This window comes from Aquarana catesbeiana, linkage group LG02 (assembly GCF_042186555.1).
Source record: "Aquarana catesbeiana isolate 2022-GZ linkage group LG02, ASM4218655v1, whole genome shotgun sequence".
NCBI classification, from domain to species: domain Eukaryota; kingdom Metazoa; phylum Chordata; class Amphibia; order Anura; family Ranidae; genus Aquarana; species Aquarana catesbeiana.
This window is the reverse complement of record NC_133325.1, coordinates 400,499,562-400,511,633: the sequence shown is the minus strand read 5'-3', so window position 1 is coordinate 400,511,633 and position 12,072 is coordinate 400,499,562. Positions and strand designations below refer to the sequence as shown.

Below are 12,072 nucleotides of genomic sequence, written 5' to 3'. Positions count from 1 at the left end.
TAATTTTATTGCTACACAATTACTCAGAACCCCAAAACATATGTATTTTTTTTTTTTTTTTTTTTTTAGCTAAGACCCTAGAGAATAAAATGGGAATTGTTGCGATTTGTCACATGGTATTTGCACACAATTTTTTTGGAAAAAAATACACTTTAATGAATTAAAAGAAAACTAACAAAACACAATATTTACCGCAGTTTTTTATTTTGTATAATGTGAAAGATGTTACGCCGGGTGAATAAATACCGAACATATGTCACGCTTTAAAATTGCGCACACTCTTGAAATGGCGCTCAACTTCGGTACTTAAAGTGTTTGTTAACCCAAAAAAAAAAAAAATTACCAAAAAATACAGATCCTGGTCCTTTAAAGCAGATTAAACAGCACATGATTATGCTGTGTAATCTGCCCCCTCTAAACTGTAAAAAAAAAAACCCTCCCTGAATCTGCCACTTCCTGTGTGCCCTCTCCAAACTCACTCACGATAACAAGGGCTGCTCTTTCTGCCCCGATCACCGCTGTCAAAGTGCGTCCCTCCGTCATACGCTGCCCTGCTCTCCCCCCCCCCCCCCCCCCCCCATCCCCTCCTTCCTGCCTGTCAGAGCACTCTGCCCCCCCCCGAAAATACAAAAGTAAAACTGTCACTTAGAGGCTGGCATACAACACTGTGTAAATCCTTTCTAAAAACGAGCCATGTAAATGGCTATTTAGAGCAGTCTTCAGGCCGTTCACGTGACTCACGGCCGCTTTACAGCTCTGAGACAGGGCTTCTGCGGGAGGAGCCGAGCGACCACGTGATCTCCCTGGATGACGTCCGAGAGATCACTGTCCCTCCAGCAGTAGCCGTGTATCGGAGCTGAATAGCGGTCATGTGACCGTCCTGAAGACAGTTCTAAATAGCTATTTACACTGCTCGTTTTTAGAAAGGATTTACAGTGTTGTATGTCAGCCTCTAATAGAGCGGCTGGCAGTTTTTAAAAAAAAAAGACTTAACACTTTAAAAATCACTATAGGCTACGCTTTAAAGTTTTTTTACAGGTTACCAGTTTAGAGTTAGAGGAGGACTTGTGCTAGAATTATTGCTCTCGCTCTAAGGTTAGCGGCGATACCCCACGTGTGGTGCGAATACCGTTTACATATGCGGGCGCAACCCCTGTATGGTTTTGCTTCTGCGTGTGAGCACGAGGTGACGGGTGCTTTAAAATTTCTTTTTTTTTAATTTTCTTTTTACACTGTCCCTTTTATTTATTTTTTCCTATTACAAGAAATGTAAACATAACTTGTAATAGGAATAAGGCATGATAGGTCCTCGTTATGGAGATATCTGGGGTCAATGAGACCCCAGATATCTCCTCTACCCTGGGAAGCATGAGATCAAAAAAAAATAAAAAATCGATCTCTCTCTGCTTTTTAAGGGAAAAAAAAAACGTCAGTGTTTACATCTGCATGTATCGGAAGTGACGACATGATGTCTCTTCCGGCCTCCTAGGGTCATAGAGATGGCCGGGGACCATCCGTTCCATTGCCAGCTCTATGGTACTATAATATATTATTTAGCAGAGACCCTAGAGAAGAAAATGGCAGTCGTTGCAATATTTTATGCAACACTGTATTTGTGCAGCAGTCTTTCAAACACATTTTTAGATATATAAATTTTGAAGGGAACCCACCAAAAAGACGTGTGTGCCCCCCGCCCCCCCCCCCCCCCCCCCCAAAAAAAAAATCTATACCAAGCCCTTATCCGAGCATGCAGCCCGGCAGGTCAAGAAAGGGGGGATAGCGAGTGCCCCACCACCCCCTCCTGGACCATACTAGGCCACATGTCCTCAACATGGGGGGTTTGTGTGTTTGCTTTGGGGCGGGGGGGGGGGGGGCCCTGCCCCACAACACTGGACGGTGGTTGTGGGGTCTGCGAGCAGGGGGCTTTTTCGGAATCTGGAAGCCCCCTTTAAGAAGGGGGCCTCCAGTTCCCTGCCCCCCACCCTATGTGAAAGCAGCTCCGTCGTGTCTTCTCCCCTCTCCGGTTCTTCTCTCTCCTCCAGTTTTCTCCCCCCCACACACACACACACACACACTCCAGCTATTCTCCCTCCTCCGGTGATGCCTTCTCCCCTCTCCGGTTCTTCTCCCTCTTGCTGTCTTCTTCCACTGGTTATTCTGCTGTTTCCGTTTCTTCTTCCTCTAAAGTGTTTTCCCGACGCTAGCTCCCACTGTTAGGTCTGGTGTGTGCTATTCCTTATATAGCTATGGGGCGTGGTCATCCAGTGATGTCATCCTGAGACTTGCCCCTTGTGACATCACCGCCCCATCATGCACACCAGATCTAACACAACAGTGGGAGCTAGCGTTGAGAGAAGACACCAGAGGAAGAACCACTGGAGAGGGGAGAAGACACATTGGGGCTGCTTTAATAAAAGACTATGTCAAAAGCTGTCCGCTGGTTTTGTTTTTGATACCTTTTTGGGTGAATGAATAGGGGTACAATGTACCCCTTACTCATTCACATATGGTGGGGAGTCAGAATCTGGGGGCCCCCTCATTAAAGGGGGCTTCCAGATTCAGATAAGCCCCCTGTCTGCAGACCCCCACAACCACCGCCCATGGTTGTGGGGAAGGAGGCCCTTGTCCCGATCAACATGGGGACAAGGTCCTTTGGGGTGGGTGAGAGTTCTGGTATGGTCCAGGAGGGGGGGGTATGGGGGGTTTGCTCGTGCGTGTCCCCCCTTCCTGACCTGCCGGGCTGCATACTCGGATAAGGGTCTGATATGGATCTTGGGGGGGGAACCCCACAGTTTTATTTTTTCATTATGGTGAGGGGTTCCCCTTCAAGATCCTCAGAGCACAAGTCAGATCATCATGATTGGACTTGGATGTGTACTTCTATTCAAATCAATGGACTCTCAAAGGGAGTCATTGATTTTGTGTACAGGCAAAGAAGCGATGCTAAAAGCTAGCGTGACTAAATGCGCATTAACGCCAATGCAAAAAGCTGCTAAAAGCGTGTTTTTACAGCCTTTTTCCTGCTGTTGGTGGTGGCTTTGCAGCTAATTTTTTCTAACGCCTTGTGTGCATGAGGACTAAAGCTGAATTTTTTTAGGTAGGGCAATTTTTACATAGTTGCATTACCCCAGCTTGGATCAGTGGAAGAATGTGTGTGCCATACCTGTGGTATCCCCGTGGAAACTGGAAATCACAGTAATAGCCTTCACTACTCCAGTAATTTCCATGCCCTGTGCTGAGTGACTGCCCTGCTACATTTTGAACACAGGAAGTCGCTTGCTCAGCACAGGCTTGATTTAGGGAACATTTTGCATTTTCTTTTCCAACAGTTTGATTGAAAATATTTCAAACGTAGTACAAAAAATTCAAAAGTGGGGCACTAATGTCATGTCTATCTCGTCCACTCAGAATACTTTGAATTCATTGAGAAAATGGCAAAGTGTTTTCTGAATGGCGCCCATTCCACTCGGCAAGGGACCTGGAAGCTACTGGATATCACTGTGGTAGCCACTGCTACCAGCTCCCACATGTACAGCACGTAAGTTGGATCAGTGTAAAAACTGTCATGCCTAAACTTCAGATTTAGCTGGAATAAACAGGGTCAATAGTGCAGCTCTTGTTGTGTTCATTTCATGTTGACCGTTCAGAAAAAAAGCTTATATGTATATATTTCTCTTGTTCAGCTTGTGAGCTGAACAAAAGAAATCACAGGTTTCTCCATCCATGCTAACAGTGCAGATAGGGCTATTGTTTTGACAGCTTTCTATCTGATTGGATGCAGGTGCTGTTCAGCCTGAAATTTTCCAACAGGATGCTTTGAGTCTAAATTCACATCTATGCGGTTTATGCTTTGATGCAGCTTTCAGACATGTTTTGCATTTTTAAACCTGCATTTTGCCTGCAGCTTTAATGCATTTTGTTTTTTGTTTTTTTTATAAACCATTTGCTGACCGCCTAACTATAAATGTATGTCATTACACTTAAAGTATAACTAAAGGCATTTTTTTTTATTTTAGAGGGATTAGAACACCTGTCGGTTTTTACTGCTGTATATGATTCACCCTTTCTATTTGTCCTGTTTACCATTATCATTGAAAGTAAAAGAAAATCCCAAATTTTGGGTTGTCCCCAGAAAAGTAATAGAGGGGAAATCTCCCAATGGGGACACTAGCTCTGGTGACCTGGGGGTCTCCAAAGAATTCCTCTCACTTTCTGTTTGACTATGGGACGTGAAGGGAAATCTCCGCAATGGGACACAGATGGCGAAAAAAAATCTGACGGGTTATAACTATTCTTAACTCAATCCAAAATTAAAAAAAAAAAAAAGTTTTGCCTATAGTTCTACTTTAAATGCCAGGGTTATGGCTGCAGCTAGATGCCATAACCCTGGTATTCAAAGTAATTGTCTAGCAAAAAATACATATTTTTAACTTGTAATCCACACCAGGCTCTTTGGGTCTAGCATGGATTTGGAGGGGAACCCCACCCCAAAACATTTTTTCAAAATGGCGTGGGATGCCCCCCAAAATCTATAACTGACCCTTATCTGAGTATGCAGCCTGGCAGCCCCCACCCCAAAGAACCTTTTCCCCATGTTGGTGGGGACAAGGGCCTCTTCCCCACAACCCTGGGCAGTGGTTTTGGGGGTCTACAGGCAAGGGGCTTATCAGAATCTGGAAGCCCCCTTTATTTAACAAGATCCCCCCCCATAAGAATGAGTGTGGTGTCAAAAAGAGATAAAGACACACATACGGTTTTTGACAATTCCTTTATTAAAATTTTAAAAAGTGTCCCCTGATATAGATCCATCGTCAATCATGCCACCCACCAAAACAAAGCGCTGACTGCCTGCTGCTCCATCTGACAGTTCTTAAATAGGTAAGGTGCGGGGCCCCCTGGTAACGCCACCTGGTGGCACTGCCCCCTGTAACATCAGCGGCCCAGCATGGTCAATGATGTCACGGGGCGGTGCCACCAGGTTACGTCTCTGGGTGGCCCTGCCCCTTACCTATTTAAGAACGGTCAGATGAAGGAGCAGGCAGTCGGCACTTAGCTTTCATCTGTGCATGTTTTTATTGCTTGACACTTTTTTTTTTTTATTATTATTATTATTGAGTGAGTACCGCATACTCATTCACATGGGGGGGCTGGAATCTGGGAACCCCCTTGTGAAAGGGTGCTTCCAGATTCCCATATACCCTCTGCCCGCAAACCCCCACAACCACTGCCCAAGGTGTTTTTTTTGGGGGGGGGGGGGGGGGCTCGCTCGTCCCCTCCCTTTCCTGGCCTGCCAGGCTGCATGCTCGGATAAGGGACTGGTATGGACTTTGGGGGGGGGGCACGCCTTTTCTAAAAATGTTTTTATTTTGGTGTGGGGTTCCCCTCCAAATCCATACCAGACCCTAAGGGCCTAGTTTTTATTTGGGGAGGTGGGGGAGAGAAACAGCACGTCGTTTCCACTGTCCCCCCACTCTCTCCTTTTTTTTTTTTTTTTTTTTTTTTTTTTTTTTTTTTTTTTTTTTTTTTTTACATACAGTTGTCAGCGGGTTCCCCACTGACAGGTGGTGATATATCAGTTACGAACGCTTCCCGGCCCACTCCTTAGCAACCAGCTATACACCAAGTGTTGTAGAAAAAAAACACTTGCTTTTTTGATGCGGGTCCATTCAAGTCTGTTACACATAAAACGCAATCTGCTGCGGGAAAAAAGTACCTGACCCTTTTCAAAAAATGCAGCAGCGCAAAGCGCACAGATTTGAACTACATCAATAGGAAACCATGTTAAATGGACTGTAGTGCGTTTCTCCATAATGCAAAACGCACCAAAAAATGCATAGGTGTAAACCTAGGGTGAAAGTCAAGTGAACAGAACTGGCAGGGCCACCCGTGTTTAAAATTTTGTCTGAATTCATAGGAATCAGATAAAATTTGAGCAGTCTGTGGCTAGCTTAAGGCAGCATATGCATTAGTAATTTTTCATTCAACCAGCAGGGTAAATGGAAAAAAATTGGTCCGATTCTCCCATCCACACATTCGAGGTGGATGGGGGAATCACTCCCATGGAGCTCTTGTGTTCTGACCGTGCAGTGACTTTCCCACCTCTATGTTTAAAGTGATTGTAAACTGTCACCTTGTAAAACAACTCATTCAGTTTAAAATACAAATGAAAGGTAAAACATTTTTGTATAAATTTAAACAAAAAATTATAAATTCCCTTTTCCCCTTTTTAATAAATGATTACATTCCCTCTGTTCGCAGCTGCATAAATGCTGGGGGGGGGGGGGGGGAGAGAAACAGCAGTACACTGCGCTTTCCGGTGAATGGCTGTGCAGTGGGGGCATGTCAGGACAAGTCTGATCATTGGAGGAAAGTACATGAAGTTCCCACCACAGCTGGAGAACTGACCACAGTGAGCTCTCCTGCTAAGTGGGGTCAATTTTTAATAGAGATGGCCGAACAACCCTCTGTTTGGTTTGCGCCAGAACTCTCGAACATCCCAAAAGTTCAGACCCAAACGACGAATCCCATTGAAGTCTATGGGACCCGAAAACGGAAAAATCAAGTCCCCCTTTGAAGTTAGGGATCGACAGGTATCGTATCGGCACCAAAAAAACAATATTTTAGTCACCTCTTAGGCCGATAGCCGATATGTGCCAATATTCTGCACATTTTAAACCACTTCCCTACACTTGAAAGTATTCAAAACGTCAATATCGGCGTTTTTGAATACTGTGCCTTTAAGATGCCAGTAACCTGGCAAGTGATGTCATGACATCGCTTCTGGGTTACCAGATCCAAGACCCGAGGAAGCATCTGGCTTTGTTCGGGTCTTCAGCCAGCCAGCGGACGTGACAACTGGTTGCTCGGGCCTCCCGATGGGATGGGAGAGCCCAGGCGAGCGGCGGAAGGCTGGGGGGACGTCCCCTCCCGCTGCTTGTAATAACAGCCGAGCCACATCGGTTATCATTACAATAAAGCTGACCGTTCGCTCTAAAGAATGGTACCGGAGTGATGCATGATCCTTTAAATATAGTGCCTGGGGGTCCACTTAGTCTGCCTGTAAAGTGGCGCATCTGTACCGTGTATAGAACCTGCTGAAACAAAAATTACATTTATAAAGGAAAAAAAATGACATTTAAAAAGATTTTCCCTGCAAGCTTTATTTAGTAAACAATGGCTTGGGGAGTCAGACTGTATGATGAGGCCACATTTTAGTACACTCACAAGATTAGAGATTTTTTTGATAAATTCTGGTGTCTCTTTGGCAGACTTTGAAAGGAAATAATGTTTTACACCGCAGAGAGCAAGCCTTACGTGAAGAAGCCAAATTATAGTACACTCAGGCCAAGATTAACAATTTTTTAGACATTCTGGTGTCTTTATCGCCGGGTAGAGACTTAGTGCGGAGATCTGCCTATGTGTCAGTGTCTATCTGCAGAAATATCGCTATAAGTCACTGATTGCCACCATTAGTGGTATAAAAATTCTAGTGTGTGTATATATTAGAGGTCGACGGATATATCGGCCGATATTTGGCGTTTTTTAATTAATCGGCATTGGCCGATTATAACTTCAGCGCGACTTGCAAATGATTTTTGTAATAGAAATCAATGCAAGTTGCCTGAAGTCTTTGGTGGAGCAACTTCTGTCCTCTCTGGGCAGCCTGCCAAGTCTGATAAAAGAAGCTAAAAAGATACAATGTTTCTACTTATCAATGAACTCAACTCCTGTGTGTGGGAGTTCTCAGTTTAACCATTTAAAGATTTAGGCCTCTTTCACACGGATGATCCGTATGTCCGTTTATCATCCATCCGTTTTCGGATGAAAAACGGACATACAGTCATCCCTATGGAGCGTCGGATGTCAGCGGTGACATGTCCGCTGACATCCGACCCGCTCCGATCCGAAAAGTGTAACGGAGGAAAAACCTACTTTTTCCTCCGTTTTCGGATCGGATGACGACGGACACTACGGACCGTCATCATCCGATCCCCCCATAGGGGAGAGCGGCGCTCTGACAGGTCCGTCGCTGCACAGTGTGCAGCGATGCACCTGTCATCTTCCTGCTCAGCGGGGATCGGCGGAGCTATCCCCGCTGAGCAAGCGGATGTTCACGGGGCGGATCATGACTGATCTGCCCCGTGTGAAAGAGGCCTAAATCTTTTCTGACATTTGTTGCTTACAAGTAAAAATCCTGTATTTTCTGCTAGAAAATCACTTACAACCCCCAAAAATTATATATATATATTTTTTTTAGCAGAGACCCTAGGGAATAAAATAGCGGTTGCTGCAATATCTTATGTCACACGTTATTTGCGCAGTGGTCTTTCAAACGCAATTTTTTTGGGGGGAAAAAATACACTAATGAATTAAAAAAAACTAAGCAGTAAAGTTAGCCCATATTTTTTTTTCATCCAAAAGTTTTGATTACCTGTTTTTGTGTATTTAAGATATAGTTTTTTTTTTTTTAATCTAAATTATACATACAAGTAATCTGATTGGAGGTTTGTTTTGTTTAATGTTTAAATGTAAGAAATTTTCTGTATTACTTAAGGTTGCTGGTTTCACACTGGAGCGGGCAGGCGTTGACGGTAAAACGCTGCTATTTTTAGCGGGGCTTTACCATCATTTTAGCGACACTATTTGGCTGCGAGCGGGGTGCTTATAACCCAGCTAGCACCCGAGGAAGGGGTTAAATTTGCAGTATCGCTTTGCAGGCGCGTTGGCAGCGGTGTGCATTCATTTCTATGGGCAGGAGTGCTGGAGGAGCGGTATACACCGCTCCAAAGATGCTGCTTGCGGGACTTTTTTAACATCCTGCCAGCACATCGCCTCAGTGTGAAAGCACTCAGGCTTTCACACTGAGACTGCAGGGGAGCTGTTTTGCAGGCACTACAGGTCCTGGAGTGGCCTAGCCAGTATCCAGATATCAACCCCATAGAAAACCTTTGGAGGGAGTTGAAAGTCCATGTTGCCCAGCGACAGCCCCAAAGCATCACTGCTCTAGAGGAGATCTGCGGCCAACATACCAGCAACAGTGTGTGACAACCTTGTGAAGACTTACAGAAAACGTTTGACCTCTGTTATTGCCAACAAAGGATATATAACAAAGTATTGAGATGAACTTTTGATATTGACAAAATACTTATTTTCCACCATAATTTGCAAATAATTGTCTGGATTTGTTTCCACATTTTGTCTGTCATAGTTGAGGTATACCTATGATAATTACAGGCCTCTCTAATCTTTTTAAGTGGGAGAACTTGCACTTCTTGGTGGCTGACTAAATACTTTTTTGTCTCTTTTGTCTCTTGCACCAATTGGTGGCTGACTAAATACATTTTTGTCTCTGTGTATGTATGTATATGTGTGTGTGTGTGTGTGTGTGTGTGTGTGTGTATGTATGTATATATATATATATATATATATATATATATATATATATATATATATATATATACACACACACACCAATACCATAGTTTGTATTGGGATTTTTATTACCAAAAAATATGTAGCAGGATACATACTTTTTTTATTTTCTTAACAAACACACAACAATACAGATGCACAACATCTGGCTATTAACAGGGAAGGGACCCACGCAGGGGTCACAAGGTATCGTTACAATATCAGGGACCATTAGAATATCTACGACTACCGTAGTATAACGACAACAATAGGCTGTCATGGCTCCTGCTCCATGGGTGGACTGACAATGAGCTAGCTCACCTAGAATATCCTGCTAGCCCGGGTTGGTCTATTAGGATATTAAGGAGAGCCATCATATATCAGAGAGGTCACCTAATTTGTTGCAGCAGTGGAGTGTTCCGCTAACCACTTACTCCAGACTGTCATGTTTTTTCGGACAGCCTCTATGTGCATAGGTGTCCCTGTAAAGGGGTATCACATTGTTAACAAGTGTTTTTCCATAAGCCTATGGAGGAGTCTTTCGCTTCCAGCATAGGACAATGGATTTCCTGGCATAGAACAGCAGGAGACCCAACAAGGTCTCTCAGCCACTCTGGGCACCAAGTCCTCCACCAGCTCCAGTAGGCATATTCTTAGAAATGGATCAATAGAAATACTTGGCAGATCATTCACCTCTGAAACAATTTGTGACCAGAAACCTGTAATTACCGGGCAGGACCAAAAGATGTGGATAAAGTCCCCGGGGGCATGGTCACAATGCCAGCATTCTGGGGAGAGAGAAGACCTCATCTTGTGCACCTGAGCGGGAGTAAGATATGCCCTATGGAAATCTTTTATGGAATGAGGCGTTCTCTCAAGGAACCCAGTATTTTAAATGGAAAGTCCCACACATCCTCCCAATCCTCGGAGTCCATCTCTGGATCATCCCGGCCCCATTGCTGATGGAGCCTGGACAGTTAAGGAGACGAGACCCGGAGGAGATGTGCATATAGCACTGAGGTGGGTTTTTCGGTACAATTAAATCGCAAAATCCGCTCTAGGTCGGATTGCACCATCTGCCTTTCACCTGGAGGGAACTGAGCCCTGAAAGCATGGGACAACTGTAGATATCTGAATTTGTGTGAGAGCGGGGCGTTGTGATGAGACATTAAGTGATCAAAGGAGAATATCGTTAGGTCTGAGGTGATGTCTGAGAGAGCCTTGATATGGTACCTGGCCCACATCACAGGGTCTGAAATCTCGAGGAAGTGCTGTAGGTTGCGATTGTTCTAGAGCTGGGCGTTCGATACAGCGGTCAGAGGATACTTTTCACAGGTCAGGCCTTCCCTCCAGGCCCTAAGGGTGGTACGCATGGAAGGGGTTAGGTCGTATGGAGCCTTTGGACCCCGCAAAAGGAGATTCAACAATGCCTCCGCAGATCGCAACACCGCAGCCTCAATGGCCCAAGCCGAGTTGGATCCATCCGGAATAAGCCACCAAAATGCAGTGACCAATTGAGCCGCTATGAAGTATTTGTGACAGTCCAGGAATGCTAAGCCCCCTGCGAACAAGGGCGCATTAGGTTGGTTAAATTAAAGCGGGGGGTGGGGTGTAGAACCCCAAAGAAAGGAGGAAAGAAATTAGAATTTTTAAAAAAATTTTATTTGGATATGTTTTTATAGCAGAAAGTAAAATTGTGTTTTTTTTTTTTTTGTTTTGTTTATAGTGCAAAAAAAAACACGGTGATCAAATACCACCAAAAGAAAGCTCTCTTTTGGGGGGAAAAAATACGTAAATTTAATGTATGTATTGCGTTGCATGACCGTGCAATTGTCAGTTAAAATAATGCAGTGCCGTATTGCAAAAATGGCCTCGTCATGAAGGGGGGTACATTTTCTGGTGGTCAAGTGGTTAATTGATCAGTATGAGCCCATTCACACCTCATTGAGTGCTGTGCTGCCGTAATGTGTGTTATGTGTTAGTGCATTGCACCAGGGTGCACAGTAATGCACTACTTGTCTTCTTTAATACAATACAAAGCATGTTGACACACATACAATAGTGTGCCAAGATGGACCAGTGCGAGTGGGCCTTGATTGTAATTTAGGTAAACCTAATTCTACAGACCTAGGAAAAAAAATTAAGGAGAATAGGAGGTATAGGAGAAGCTATTAAAGTGGAACTGGCATCCCTTTAAAAATAAATGTGCTGTAGCACTTGATTAAAAGTATATCTGCACTCAGACGCCCACAAAAACCTGTGTGTCCTGTCTGTGTTAAGTCCACCCAATGCAGCTTCATGTAATAGTGTGGCAACAATCCTGGACTGCTGAATTCAGAGCAGAGTTGCTACCCTCATGTAGGCTGTGCCTGCTTGCACTACAGTGGGATGAGAAGATGTTGCAGGAAGCGTGGCCATTAGCTGTTAATGCTGATTCATGAGCATGTAGCTTGTCAGTCAGCACCTTAACACACAGTCCTGCCCACTGCTTTCTGGATTGACAGCACTGCCTCTGTTTCTGAACATCTGTTGTATCCCACATGGTAATGAATTTGGTACTTGTTTAGTAGAGCTGCACGGTTAATTGTTAAAGAATCAAAATTGCGATTTAACCCTCCTCACGATCTTAACAGCATTTCCCGATTCTATATAACAAGTGCA

At 44.3% G+C, this 12,072-nt stretch overlaps 1 protein-coding gene across 2 annotated transcripts in view; it reads left to right on the top strand.

Moving 5' to 3' along the window:
• The window catches only part of RPS6KB1 (ribosomal protein S6 kinase B1), an 80,057-nt gene that overhangs the window by 2,425 nt on the left and 65,560 nt on the right, over positions 1 to 12,072 (top strand). Inside the window, exon 1 of one of the 2 annotated variants that reach the window (XM_073615263.1) lies at positions 3,466 to 3,538. The exons of the other annotated variant lie outside the window; for it this stretch is intronic. The gene's annotated coding sequence lies outside the window, so the exon portion shown is untranslated. Of the gene's footprint in view, positions 1 to 3,465; positions 3,539 to 12,072 lie in introns of those variants that run through there. 2 annotated transcript variants of the gene reach the window in all.